Source organism: Phyllobates terribilis, unplaced genomic scaffold, assembly GCF_046119375.1.
Source record: "Phyllobates terribilis strain yellow unplaced genomic scaffold, ASM4611937v1 Scaffold_3__8_contigs__length_932513732, whole genome shotgun sequence".
Classification (NCBI taxonomy): Eukaryota; Metazoa; Chordata; class Amphibia; order Anura; family Dendrobatidae; genus Phyllobates; species Phyllobates terribilis.
In genome coordinates, this window is record NW_027362763.1 from 73,172,741 (window position 1) to 73,188,101 (window position 15,361).

Sequence of the window (15,361 nt, forward strand, 5' to 3'; positions counted from 1 at the left end):
GCATGCAGAAGTTAATTTGGTCACGCACTGTTCATGACCAATGTAACTTCCTGCATCCTAGTGACCCGGATGTCATCATGACGACATCGAGTCACCATGACAACATCGGGGACCCGGCAGAGACAGCGCGGGACCCTGAAAAGGAGGTAAGTAAGCGGCGCTTACCTCCTCTTGCTCCCAGAATGCCGCGATCGACTTCTATCGCAACATTTCGGGGGTTACTGTGCTGGGAGCGGTGGGGCACTTCTCCCAGTACATAGCACCGAGTGTCAGCCGGGAGAGTCAGCTGACACCAGGCGGCGATTGCGCCCGCACAACATGTGGGTGAGCGAAATTGCCAGGGCGTTCTAATACTTATCTGGCCCATAAGGCCCAGGGCACAAATATGTATTAGTATGACTTGGGTCAGAAAGGGGTTAAAGGTTATATGCTGCCAGTAACACGGGGAAAGAATATATCCTTCCTTTTTCACCCTAACAAATTAGGTTTATAACATGGAGGAGCCAATAAATTATAAACCAATACAAATAAACTTATTTATTTTCAATTGATTTCATACCGGCAGCATACTTAAGACAAATAGCGATTTAGAACTATACTGTGCAGCCATGTTCTATAAACCTATGTAACACTTATTTCTAGAATTAAGACTTGACTGTTCAAGCAGATTTCGCCAGAATTCCGGTATACAACTGCTTGTAATGCCACAATATGTTTGGTAAACTGAAGTTGCATAAGAATGTTGCAACTTTTTGCAGTTTTCATCTCAGCCACGGCAAGTTTTTGAAAAGTAGGTAGGCCTTCATAGTAAAAAAGCGAGGCCGAGCTCATCTAGCATATTCATCATAATTTATGCAACAAAAGTAATGTAAATTGCGACACAAATGTAGCACTGTTTCTTAATGTTGTACATTTCTTGCGGTAGGGTACGGCAGCTGAAAAGGTGAGCCAAATTCATTAAATGCACGCATCTCTTAATGGATTTGGCACATCCAACTTCACTGCTCACTTTATCAAAACTGGTGTACAAAATGCCATTCTTGATGAATCGGGGACTTAGAGTATTATCATTTGTGGCAGATATTCAACTTTGTTTTAATGGAACTTGCAGAAATCCATGCATTTGCTGTAGAAGTATTCCCATAGAGATGTGGAGGTGGTGTGTCGAGATGTGTCATCTAAAAGGACAGGAGATAGAGGGTGGAGATCTGGGAAGCACTTAGTGGCACTTATTATTTAGTTATTCTCACCTTTTATAACAATATTCTAAAATTCCAGAGTTAAATCGGCTTTTGTTGGGTTACATTACTGATTTCATCCCAGATTTCGAGATAAGTAAAAAGAAACCAAGATTTACATACTTGCAGCATGTTTAGATTCAGATGGGACTTCTACTTGGGTCACTTCCCTGACATTGGTAGTATACCTACTTTTCAGTTGAAATACCTGAAAGGTCAGGAAATGTGCTTTACACATAAGTTGAACCAATATTTTATTTCTGCCTATTATTCATAGACAGTCCATGTTACATTTGCTGTAATAGTCAGGATCAGAACCAGGCCAAAATTTAGACATCCAAAGCTTCTACTCAACACATCCATAATGGGACAGCAATGGCCCAAATATTTTATCTAAAAATAATCTGTTAACAAACTTAGTTGAACATCTATAAATTGTGTCATGGTATGTTAGGACACAGGGCAATACAAGGCATATCTGGCCTTATCTCCTTGGGAGGGGATGATTGCCAAGCAACTGTTGTGTTGCCTGCAAAGCATTGGTGAACCCAAGAAGTCATCATTCAGAAACAAAAAGCCACATTTGAGGACAAAGTGTTCTATGCTGGAGTATTGAAAATATCTCCAGCCATACTTAACTGGTTTCCATAGCTTTTCTACACCCGAAATGAACTGAAGATAAATTCCCAGTTCTGCTGGAATTGTGATCATCAGCCAGGATAAAAGAGTCTTATAGCTGAACTAGCCTTTAGCAACCACCTTTATTTTCTTCATTAATTGCTAGATAATCAATGAAGAAGGTCAATGTTCTTAAAAGAGCATATTATTTGTGTGCCAGAAAGCAGTTCTCTACTTACCATGAGTAGTTGCACCGATTTGTGACATCCCAGTACAAAGAGGGAAGGAAACAAACCAGTAGGTGTTCAAGTGATCAAATATGCCAAGAGTGGAAATCATTGTGTACTTTCATATTGTATTATATAATCTTAAGGAGTTTTCTAAAATACGGTACATTTGCATCTTGGCTACATTAGTCGCATAAATTTTAACAGGCGGCAAACAGTAATTGGTCTTTACTAACTAGTTGACATTTGTTTTCACTTCACTGAGCAGTCTCAGGGGCGAAGATATCATTGGTAAAACGTGTGCAGCCCCACAGGGGCCCAAGAGGTTAGGGGGCCACTACCACATCCAAAGCAGGTGTAATTGTGCATTATGATGAGCTATTAAACTGTAAAGGGCCCATATATTGTTCTTCCGCAGGGGCCCTTTTCTGTCTTTGTCTGCCATTGAGCAGCCTGATAGTCTGATATTTTATCAGACAAAGGATAATATGTCTCTGGTGCCATTTTATTCCATGAAAAATAAAGAATTTGACACATTGAATTCAACCTGTACTTTATAAGCTCCACATTAGGATCAGTCAACAGTAGTGATGAGCTAGCATGCTCGCCACTGCTCGGTACTCACCAGAGCATCTCAGTACTCGAGATGCTCGAAGCTCGCCGAGTACTTGCGCGATGCTCGGACGGGAGCTCGGGTCCCCGTCCTGCATGTTTGGTGCTATTTAGAGCGCCAATCAACATGCAGGGATTGTCTGCCACTCACTGTAATGCCACAGCCATGGTGGTTGTGGCATTACAGTAATTGCCCAAATCAATGGAAACAGTGCTCACAGTGAAACATGAAAAGCCGGCAACTCATCAGCGGCAAACACCGGGACCCGACAATTTATAACAGAAAGAATACAGCATCACACATAGATTAAAAAGAGAGAAACATGCCAGTAACATATATAAGAAGTACAGTGACAGTGTTCGTTACTGTACTTGTCATTTAGTGTTAAAATAAAAAATTTATTAAAACAAAAATTGGCGTGGGGTTCCCCATAATTTTAGTCTGTAGCGGAGGTTAAGCAGATGGCTGGAGCAGATGTTTGAAGTCTGGGAAGGGGGTAATACCCACGGAGCTTCCCAGGCTACTAATATCAGCCCCCAGCTGAATACCTGGGCTTTACTGGCTATTAAAACGGGGGACCCAAGAAAAAAATTACGTGGGGTCCCCCTATCTTAATAGCTCGCAAAGGCTAGGCAGACAGCTCGGGGCAGATATTAATAGCCCAGGAAGGGTGCCATGACTATTGGCCCCCTCCCAGGCTAGAAACACCAGCCGTCAGCCGCCCCAGAAATGGCGCATCCATAGGATGTGCCAATTCTGGCTCTTAGCCTCCCTCTTCCCACTGCCCTGTAGCGGTGGCAGTGGGGTAATAGGGCTGGGGTTGATGTCAGCTTATAATGCCAGCTGACATAAAGCCCAGGTTAGTAATGGAGAGGTGTCTATAAGACACCCCCATTACTAACCCCATAGTGAAAGTTAAAAAAAACACAAACACCCAGAATAAAATCCTTTAATTGAAATAAACACATATTCCTTTAATGTTCTAAATTAAACTCTACTTACCGTCACGCCCATTCCAGCTGAATCCCGTGTCTCCTGCAATAAAAGTAAAATAATAAACCAACCTCATCCTTACCTTTCCATGGTTCCCAGAACAGCTTCAGCTCTGCTACATTGAGATGACAGGCTGGACCGCAGCAGAACGCCGCCATCCAGCTTGCCATGCCGCAGACACTGAGAAGCTCCTCAGTGTCTCGCTGTGACGGCATCCAGATGATCCCCCACTGCCACCACTGCAGGGCAGTGGGAAGAGCGAGGCTAAGTGCCAGAATTGGCACATCCTATGGATGCGCCATTTCTGTGGCGGCTGAGAGCTGGTGTTTCTAACCTGGGAGGGGGCCAAAACACTTTTAGGGACTGCATCTTTATTAACCCCTCCACTTAAGGGGTTAATTCAGATGCAATCCGTAAATTAGTTGTTTGGTTTTTTTTATGAATTTTTAAAAAAAAATTTGATGTGGGCTTCGCCATATTTTTGTATGCCAGCCAGGTACAGCAGGTAGGAACGGGCTGCCCCCAACCACCAGATGCCTATTTGTACCTGGCCGGACACAACAATATAGGGAATCCCTTCTTTTTTTATTATTTCATGAATTTCATGAAATAATTGAAAAAAAATATACGTGGGGCTTCGCACTATTTCTGTGTCCAGCCACGTACTACTAGGCAGCTGGGGGCTGGAATCCACAGCGCAGGGTGGCCCAAGCTTTCTGGGCACCCCCGCTGCGAATTGCAGTCCGCAGCTACCCCAGAAAATGGCGTGTTCATAGAAGCACCATTTTCTGATGCTGTACCCAACTCATCCAGGGCCCTGGTGCAGTGGCTTACTGGGTAATAAAGGGGTTAGGGCCAGCTTGGTATTATCAGCTGGCCCTAAGCCCGAAATTCATGGGGTCACGCCAATATTAGACATGACCGCCATGAATTTCTAGTAAAGTATTTAAAAAAAACACAACACATAGAAAAAAATATTTTATTAGAAATAAAACAAAAAAACACTTAGAGACTCCATCTTTATTAAAAAAATTATCTTCCATCCGACATAGTCCAACAACGCCATTTCAGCACTGCTTCATCGCTCTACATAGACACACGTCTATGCAGAGCAAGAGCTGGCTGAGAACTGATTGTGACAGTCAGGGTTCACCCCAGGTCATAGCTCGGGCTATAACCGCGAGTGAACCCTGACGGCACAGCCCGAACTCTGCCGACGTTGGCGGATATTGCCGAGCGCCGGGCAGAGCAGTGAATAATACCGTAAGTTAATGACTTCCGGATTATTTACTGCTCTTCCCGGAGCTTGGCAATTTCCGGGGGTGGCTGCGGACTGCAATTCACAGCGGGGGCAGAAAGCTTGGGCCTCCCTGCGCTGTGGATTCCAGCCCCCAGCTGCCTAGTTGTACCTGGCTGGACACAAAAATAGGGCGAAGCCCCACGTCAAATATTTTTTAAATTATTTCATGAAATTCATAATTAAAAAAAGGGATTCCTGATATTTTTGTTTTCAGTCATGTACATTTAAGCAGCTGGGGGTCGGGGGCAGCCCGTACCTGCCTGCTGTACCTGGCTGGCATACAAAAATATGGCGAAGCCGACGTCAAATTTTTGTGAAAGTTTTAAAAAAATAGGGCTCACTTGTATCTTCATCACATCGAATAGAGAAGTCAATAAATAACATCAGGGAAACTTATCAGTGGACAGTGCAGAAAAATATGCATACATAAAAAAAAGGCAGCATGTGTGCACAGCCGTAATGTGTAAATGTTTCAAAAATGTATGGTGTAAATGTATATAACATCAAGGCACCTGGTCTGGGGCTGCACGAGTGTGCAAACACTGTTTGAAGTACAATTATTTATTGCCTTCAATACGCTTGTACGCAATGAGCTATCATAAGTGACGTAGGAGCGAGGGATGATCGAGGCGATCTTCTGACAGCTCAGTGTGTAAGTGGCGTAAGGATAGCTAACTGCCCTAGGGGTTGTGTGATGGTTAACGCAGGAAGAAACTACCCATCATCATCAGTAGTAGGGCTTCACAATTATAAAAGTTGGACTACTGTCCTTGTTGTTCCACTGCCACTGCACAATGTGCAGGCATAGGCATGTTGCTTCAAAAAATTAGCCCAAGGGGCTGTCTGATGGTTGATGAATGAAGCAGGCTTCATGGGCCAGACAATCATGAAGCAAGGTCTTCTAGCACAGTACTTTCACTGCCCAATGCGCAGGCATAGGCATGGTGCCTCAAAACATTAGCCCAAGGGGCTGTCTGATGGTTGATGAAGGAAGCAGGCCTCATGGGCCAGACAATCATGAAGCTAGGACTTCTAGCACAGTACTTCCACTGCCCAATGTGCAGGCATAGGCATGGTGCCTCAAAACATTAGCCAAAGGGTCTTTCTGATGGTTGATGAAAGAAGCAGGCCTCATGGGCCAGACAATCATTAAGCTAGAACTTCTAGCACAGTACTTCCACTGCCCAATGTGCAGGCATATGGATGGTGTAAGAGAATGAGAAGTCCTAATATTCTGAGCAGCCGTGTTAAACCTAGCAGCCATCTTGTTCAGAAGTTTGAGAATTCAGTTTTGCAGCTAATGAGATGCATGTCCTACACATGTCCTAATCACAATGAAGAGTTAAAATGATGTCACTGCCATTAGCAGGTATAGTGGTATACACAAAGGTTAATAGCAGCAGCTGCAGGTCAATGTGAGAGTAAATAAGTGGTGTTATAGGGTAGTAAATAATGTTATTGTAATTGTGGAATAGAAATTAGGACAATATAGTTGTCAATATGTCATTTCTTAAGTAAGGACATGGGGATTTATGGATTTAATGGAGTTTGGTAAAACTACTCATGAATATTGTCATTTTGCATTATCACATTGTTGTTTTAAAATGCACGTCCTCCCTGCAGTATGATGTTATCATGTATACGCCTTTTGCCGCAATATGTAGTTCCTTTGTTTAAGCTATGCATAAAAAGGCTCTGATACTGTTGTTTGGGGCCATTCCATCGCCATTCCATCGTCATTCCATCGCCATGCTATCGCCAGTCTACAGGCCGTCCACCGCCAAGGCCACACCATTGCCAGACTGAAGCCACACCATGGCCAGACCATCGCCAGATATCCCAATGTTGTTTTGCTTATCTAGACACCTGCGAGTGTCAAGTGTATTTTTCCTGCCTGCTTTCTGAACTGTTCTGCCACGTACCTCTGAATAAACTTCATTCTCTGCTTTGAAGAATTGTCTACACTGTTTTCCAAGGCTCTTTCAGCTCCTAGTAAGGACTTTCTTACAATTGGCGAGCCAGCCAGGAGGAGCGGCTCATTGGAGCTGACTTCAGAAGAACCAGAAGGAGAGGATTGTAGATGAGGAGCTAGAGACTGGAAGGGCAGAAAAGGCGTGGCGCCACGTGTAAATCGCTCAAAGTAAGCCAGCCGGATAGAGGACATCTCGTGGAGCGCTTCAAGCCTGCCGGAATTTATAAGAAAACTATAAAAGCGAAGGACTATAAAAATATATGTGCAACCAAGAAGAAACCTCTACGTGAGTTATCTACAAGGACGTGAAGAAGACTTTGTGAGCCCGGTAGCAATAAGGCTTTAAAAGGCGGAGGGAGACGCCTGGCAAGCGTAGCGAGAGAGGCTGGAAACGCGGCCACACCTCTTTTGGTCGACTCAAGCCGGCAAAGGGTCTTCCAGACAGAGAGGTGTGAGTATCTAACTTTTGCTTAAATTGCACTTGTTAATACCAGAACAGAGAAAACGCGTCCTTGTAGTCCTCCAGTATGGAGTGGTTAGGAAAGCAAGCAGATAAGCATACTGGCACACCCTAGCTGGAGGGGGTTAATGTTAAATCCACTTGGCTAAATTGTTTGCAGTGGTTAACAAAAGAAAGCAGGGAACTAGATGAGAAAATGGCATTGGGTAAAGATAGTAGCCAAACAGTGGCTTTGTGTAAGAGAGTTATTGCTTTCTTCAGTCCATTGATAGATTTCCTGCAAGACAGCATGTTAATGTGATCACCCAGGGAGGGGCAGTGTTCAGAGAGAGCGTAGAAAAGCTGGATGAAAGTCTAAAGCTAGCAGAGATAGTAGGGAAAGATGGGTATGAATACTGGGCTTAACAATTAGTCATTGATGAGATGGGAGGGGTAGCAAAGATTGACAGGAATAAGATTGAGGACAGGAGACATAGAATAGAAGAATAGACATTTAGAGAAACAGAATGTGGTGATAAGACATCTTGAAAGCGTTGAGGAACAGTTTAGAAAAGAGTTTATGTAATTTTTATAGAAAATACCCTTAGAGGGAGCTTTCAAGTCAGGAGTCTTGCAGAATGCTGAATCTATTGATGATGTTGTAGAGATTTTGATGACCGGTGATCTCCTTATCCTGCTGTGAATGATCCTAGGCAATATCAGCAGTATGGGGGGCTTCAGATGGTTAACCCTGTCTCTCAGGAGCCTTGTGCTCTTGCTTTCTCTCCAGCAGCCCCCAGTTCTCCAGCACGGAGATCAATGTTATTCAGGGAGGAACCACCCCTCCTCATCTCCATGCTCTTTTAATGAAGGAGCTGTGGGATCATGAGGACTGGTTTCTTACTGAAGATCTTTTTGGGGTGGAGGTGGGAGCTGCAGGATCGAAAACTTTCTCAGATGAGGATGATGGATTTTTCGGGCTTCCCACTGCAGGTAACACCGACTGATAATGTGCTACCCCTGTTCCACTTGCCTTCCTTGTCCCTCATTTCCTGGGCAATGATGGAAGACCTTATGTCAGGGGGAAAATAGAGGGACTGCCATGGGAAGACATCCTCATCGATACAGGAGCCTCAGTTTCAGTAACAGGACACAAATTGCAGTCATCCCCTGGACTGCCTGAGACTACCACTTTGGTAGGATTTGAGAGCTCCTGTATTCAAGCAGTAAAAAACCGTCCAGTTAACCTGAGATTTCAGGACACAGGGGGATCGAAGAAAAGGGGTCTTCGATGCACTTTTTGTGTAAATCCACAATAATGGTCCACTATTCTGGGTACCAATGTTTTGGGACCAATGGGAATTGTTGTTGATTTATGTAACAAAGTTCTGTGGTGGAACAAAGAAGCAAATATTTGTTCTGTAATTGTACCTGTGGAGGAGGAGTTGGAGAGTCACAAATTACCCATTGCCAGTCTAAGTTCATGTACTGATGAAAATGATGAAAATGTTGATAATGATGTTCTTAAAAATGAATTGAAACAAAGGTTCCCGTAATTATGGATCTCAAATAAAACTGATTATGTGTTAATGCAAACTCAAGTTAAAATTGATAATGAAAAGCTACCACCTGTCCAGCATCAGCACCAAATTCCTGAGGATGCAATGCCTTACATAAGGGTTGCTTTCGAATGGTTGTAGACTTGAGATTTGTAAATAAGTAGACTCCCTTAGCTGCTCACCTAGTTGCATCAGTCCCTGAAGTTATGTCACAGCTAAGGAGTGATAGTAAAGTGTTTTCTTGTTTGGACATTGCAAATGGCTTTTTCTCAGTACCCCTAACACCTGAATCTGTCCTCCGCTTTACATTTACCTTTGAGAATGTGCAGTACTTGTTCATGCGGTCGCCCATGGGATTTCACAGATCCCCTGTGTATTTCCATCAGGCATTGGCTCAGGTCTTAGAACCCCTTGGTTATGGAGGCAAAGCCTTATAATATGTTGATAATTTGTTAATTCAAACTGTTGATGAATATGAACACAAAGAGACCCTTGAAACCTGATGCGGGACTCAAAATGAGCCCGACAAAGTACAATTGATGAAGTCAGAAGTTACATTTTTGGGTGTGTCAATTTCAGCAGGAGATAAAAAAAATGCATGATAGGGTTAATGCTATTGAACCTGTTCTCATACCAACTAATATTATTGAGTTTAGAAAATTTTGGGTCTTGTAAATTTTTCCAGAGCATTTAACTTTGCTCATCTGGCTAAACCATTGTATGATTTGTTAAAAGAATTTGATAACAATCACGCCCCTGTCATTGTAGAGGAAGAAGCCTTGCAAGCTTTAGAAGGTTTGAAGCAAGCCCTTATGGCAGCTACTGCTTTAATCAGCCCTCACCCTTCCCAGCCCTTTTACATTCAAGCCACACCGGTGATATATCTATTTCCTTGGTGCTTTTACAAAAATGGCCCAAAGATAGTACTGAAGTGTCCAGTCAATTGTATGCCATGGGTTACTCTCCAGGTTGCTCATCCCGTGGAGAAAGGTTTTACTCCGTATATGAAGCACTTACTGGCTGTGCACTGGACAATGAATCAAGTAAGACACATAGTGGGATTTGCTCTGCTAATTCTACAAACCCCACGTTAGTCTAAAAACTGTGTTGAAAGGAAAAGCCTTTGGGTAAATTCATAGAGAATGGCTCAATGGATCATTGACTTTGAGACCAGAGACTTCAAAAGTTGAAATGGGTGAAAAATATCATTTAGCCCAGATGATGCAGTACGCAGGAAAATGTCACGATTGTCAAGTTGAACAGGCTAATGTCACACTCTCCACCTTCGGAGCAGACTTTCAGGAGGGCGTTCCTTGTGCCTGTATTGACGGAGCTCGATACTGATATAATGGATGCTATGCCACAGGTTATGCTGTATGGTTTCCCGATAAACAGTTGTTGTTGCAGTACAGACTCCCAGGTCACTTCTCTGCCCAAAGAGCTGAATTAGAAGCAGCTCTACAAATTATTCTAGCGTTCACCAAACCTATGAATATTTTCAGTGACATTGCCTATGTTGTTTCCTCCCTCACTTTGTATATAAATGTTACGGCCCTGAGGAGGATGGTTGATTCACAGAACAAGCCCTTACAGCATGCAGAGATTCTCAGACAAATTGCACAGTGGAGCAAAGAATTCCCAAATTTATGGTCCTTTTGTAAAATCAAAGGTCAGCAAAAACTAACTCCTGACCTCCACACCCTTGGCAATGCATCTGTAGATCATGAAGCCAAGGAAGCTGCCCTTACAGGGGAGGAAAAATACCCTCAGTAAGTACTGCTGTTACTAAAACGCCTCAAGAGCCCCCCCTTGTTTTTACTCCCTGTCAGGACCTTATAAAAGCACAGGAGAAGGGTGGAGACTCATCCTTGTTTAATTTCCTTGAGTTTCTGTCCATGGAAAAAGGGGAGTCTCTGTACTACAAAAGGGTTAATGACAAGCTTGTGCCTTACATCCTCACAACAATGATCAAGCCCCTGATTAAATGTAATCGTAATCATTCAGTTTTTGCTCACCCAGGACCAGAGGCTTTACTAGAGCTTGTACAGCACAAAATGTGGCATCCCCACCTGAGAGCTTTGTGTCATGAGATACATGATGAATGCCTTATCTATTTACAGAATAATCCCAAAGGAAAAGGCAAGCCCCATCTCCGGAGAATACAAGTAGCGGAGGGTCCCTGGCAGTCTATTCAAATTGATTTTATTGGTCCCTTCCCTCCAGCAAAAGGAGGTTTTACACATGCCCTTGTGTTAGTCAACGTCTTTTCTAAATAGGTAGAGGCACTCCCAGCCACAACCAATACTGCCCTGACTACAGCTAGACTTTTGAGGAAAAATGTCTTCTCACATTGGGGTTTCCCTAAAATAATTGAAAGTGAAATTGCCCCACAGTTTTAGGAGAGAGCAAGGTAGCAAACCAAGGAACAAAGGTGTTAAAATTGTTCATTTTGATCAGTATAGACTTCTTAATTATCTTACTGAGATTTCTGGTAAGGATTGATACGCCGCCTTTTTTTCTCCCTAGGTCAGTCGAAGATTTTCATATTCGACTCCTGTGACCATAAACCTACTAGATGATCAGGAGAAGGTGTTTCACACTATACAGTGGGGATCTTATAGTGTGACAGGGGGAGAAGACCAGGAAAATCCGAATCCAAAGAATAAGAAGAAAAATGGAAGACACGGATCAAAAGACATAACTATTAGAGGACTTATTATCTTGGGATTAATACTGTAATGACTTTGTATTATTTTTTTGCTTTTTTTAGGGAATTTTGCCGCTCCAGACACTAGTATATAAAATGATGAATTACCGTAATAATCATGTTTATAATAATTCACCTTGGCATATTACATCAATGTAAAGTTGTACTCTGGAAAGAGTACAAGAGGGGGACTTGTAAGAGAATGAGAAGTCCTAATATTCTGAGCAGCCGTGTTAAACCTAGCAGCCATCTTGTTCAGAAGTTTGAGAATTCAGTTTTGCAGCTAATGAGATGCATGTCCTACACATGTCCTAATCACAATGAAGAGTTAAAATGATGTCACTGCCATTAGCAGGTATAGTGGTATACACAAAGGTTAATAGCAGCAGCTGAAGGTCAATGTGAGAGTAAATAAGTGGTGTTATAGGGTAGTAAATAATGTTATTGTATATTGTGGTATAGAAATTAGGACAATATAGTTGTCAATATGTCATTTCTTAAGTAAGGACATGGGGATTTATGGATTTAATGGAGTTTGGTAAAACTACTCATGAATATTGTCATTTTGCATTATCACATTGTTGTTTTAAAATGCACGTCCTCCCTGCAGTATGATGTTATCATGTATACGCCTTTTGCCGCAATATGTAGTTCCTTTGTTTAAGCTATGCATAAAAAGGCTCTGATACTGTTGTTCGGGGCCATTCCATCGCCATTCCATCGTCATTCCATCGCCATGCTATCGCCAGTCTACAGGCCGTCCACCGCCAAGGCCACACCATTGCCAGACTGAAGCCACACCATGGCCAGACCATCACCAGATATCCCAATGCTGTTTTGCTTATCTAGACACCTGCGAGTGTCAAGTGTATTTTCCCTGCCTGCTTTCTGAACTGTTCTGCCACGTACCTCTGAATAAACTTCATTCTCTGCTTTGAAGAATTGTCTACACTGTTTTCCAAGGCTCTTTCAGCTCCTAGTAAGGACTTTCTTACAGATGGTGCCTCAAAAAACTAGCCCAAGGTGCTATATCATGGTTGATGAAGTAAGGAGGTCCCATCACAAGTGCTTCCGATGGGAAATATAAATTAATGGAACAGTGTTTCTAGGGTTTTTACCATGAGGAACATGTGGCAGGAGCAGGAGTAGGGTATTCGTGTAAGATTAAGGAAATTGTTTTTGTATGGAAAGGGATGGACGTGAACACCAGTATCATAAAAGAACATTTTGCGTGACTTTAGCTTTGGATCATGTCTTCTGGAGGGCTTAAGAACTGTGGTGAAATCCAGTCCTTGTTGAATTTTATCAGAGTCAGCCTGTCTGCATTCCCTGTAGTCAGCCGTGTTCGTGTATCGGTGATGATTGCCCCAGCGGCACTGAAAACACTCTCTGACATCACACTAGCAGCGGGGCAGGCCAGCACCTCCAAGGCATATAAGGAGAGCTCTGTCCAACTATGAAGCTTGGATACCCAGTAATTAAATGGAACAGAAGCGTCAGTAAGGAAGCAGGTATGGTCACTTACATACTCGTTGACCATGTTGTTCAATTTCTCTCTCCTTGACATGGTTACCGGACCACCAAGCCCTTGCTGATTAGAAGGTTTATTGAAGATGGCCCAGTTTGTGGACATATTCCCCCCACCTCTTTTGGACATGCTGGGCGTGTCTCTCCCCATGAATGACTGCTGTTGCAAAGAGCTGGTACCTCTGCTAACAGCGGTGTCTGAGGGTGATCTTCTCATCAAATTGTCGACAACAGCCCTCTTGAAGTATTCAATTGTAAAGCCCTTTGGTGACTGCAACAGCAGCGAAGCAAATTTGTCCTTGTACCGTGGGTCCAGAAAGGTGGACAACCAGTATAGGTTGCTGTTCAAAATGTTGATCATACGAGGGTCTTGGGACAGACAGTTAGACATGAATTGTGCCATGTGTGCCAAGCTGCAAAGACTCAAATGTTCTGTGTCCCCAGAAGGAGGAACAATACCCATCGTGGCCTCACACTGACTCTCCTCCTCCTCCTCTCCAGCCCACCCATGCTGGACAGACATAAAGCTGGGGTTGGGAGTACCCTCGGTAGAATGAGGGTTCCCCTCGGCACCACAGAAAAAGCAGTCATCTCCCTCCTCGTTTTCCTCACCATCTTCATCCCCCAGTGTTGGCTGATGACATTGGCTGGGCTGGCTAGGATCAGCGAGTGTGAAATCTTGCTCCATCCCCAGCTGCTGAGCACTCAAAGATTCCATTTTTAGATTCTGCAGCAATTCTTTCAGCAGACATAGCATAGGGATCATTACACTGATAATAGACTGATCACCGCTCACAAGCTTGGTGCAGTACTCAAAGTTATCAAGCACCTCACAAATGTCAGCGATCCACACCCACTCGACAGTTGTTATGTGTCTTGGCTGAGTCTCAGTCTGACGGGCATGTTTAAGCTTCCCGAGCTTTAAAGCCGCCATGAGGTTATGCCCATTATCGCTGACGACCAAACTGGGTTGGAGTTGCAGTGGGGAGAGCCAATGATCGGTCTTTTGCTTTATACCTTTCCAGAGCTCTGCTGCAGTGTGCGGTGTTTCACCTAAACAGATCAGCTTGAGTAGAGCATGTTGTCGCCTTGCACTGCTGCAAAACTCCCAACTTGGGCGTGATGTTAAGGGTAATTCAGCATTGGATGAGGAAGCAGAGGAGGAAGAGTGTGGCCTGGACGTATATGATGAGGCGGACACCCTGAATGATGTTGGGCCCGCTATTCGTGGCGTGGGTAGTATATGTGATGGTCCACTTTGAGAAGTTGTCCCACTCTCCACCAGGTTGAGCCAGTGTGCCGTGACAGAGATGTATCGTCCCTGTCCACAGCTACTTGTCCAGGTGTCCGTTGTTAGGTGGACCTTCTCGGTTACAACATTGGTGAGAGCACGCTTTAGTTTGCTTAAGAAGTGCTGGTGTAACGCAGGGATGGCACACCATGAAAAATAGTGCCGGCTGGGAACAGAGTATCATCGGGCAGCCACAGCCAACAGATCACGGAAAGACTGTGCCCCCACTAAACGGCAACATCTCCACGGCTAGCAACTTGGCAATGTGCGCATTAAGTATTTGTGCTTGTGGGTGCGAAGCATGGTATTTCCGCTCCCTTTCATAGATCTGGGGCACGGACAACTGGACGGTTGGCTGTGACAAACAAGTGGATGGACTTGTGTCCTGTCTCTCTACAGCCGCAGCTTGTGAGCAGTAAGTATGAGCAGCACTTGCTTCCTGGCCAGCAGATTGGGAAGGACGGATCACAGGTAACATGGCAGTGTTTTGACCCGAAGACACAGATTTTGTACCCCGTTGTTCCGCCCACCGAGTAGGGTGCTTAGCTGCCATGTGTTTCCGCATACTCGTGGTGCTCTGTTTGCCTTTGTCCTGGCCTCTGCTTAGCTTTGTATGGCAGATGCTACAGATTACAACATTTGGTTCAGAAGGAGTATCCGAAAAAAATTTCCAGACAGCGGCTGAACACACTCTTGCCTTGAATTGGGGCACAGAGGGATTGCTCTTGGTGAGAGTTGACACACTTAGCACCCTGCTCAAACCAGTAGCCCTTGGTGCCTTTGCAGGTGCTACATGTCCACTTTATTCCTCTGTGCTGCTGTGCTGGCTATGCATGCCAACATTCCAGATTGGATCAGTGGTCTCATCATCAACCAC

At 44.0% G+C, this 15,361-nt stretch overlaps 1 long non-coding RNA gene across 1 annotated transcript in view; it reads left to right on the forward strand.

The window, feature by feature from the left end:
* The window catches only part of LOC141257940 (uncharacterized), an 83,651-nt gene extending 71,058 nt beyond the window's left edge, over positions 1-12,593 (forward strand). Inside the window, exon 3 of the long non-coding RNA XR_012318136.1 lies at positions 11,486-12,593. This is a non-coding gene — a long non-coding RNA (uncharacterized lncRNA). The remainder of the gene's footprint in view (positions 1-11,485) is intronic.
* Positions 12,594-15,361: the final 2,768 nt, after the last annotated feature.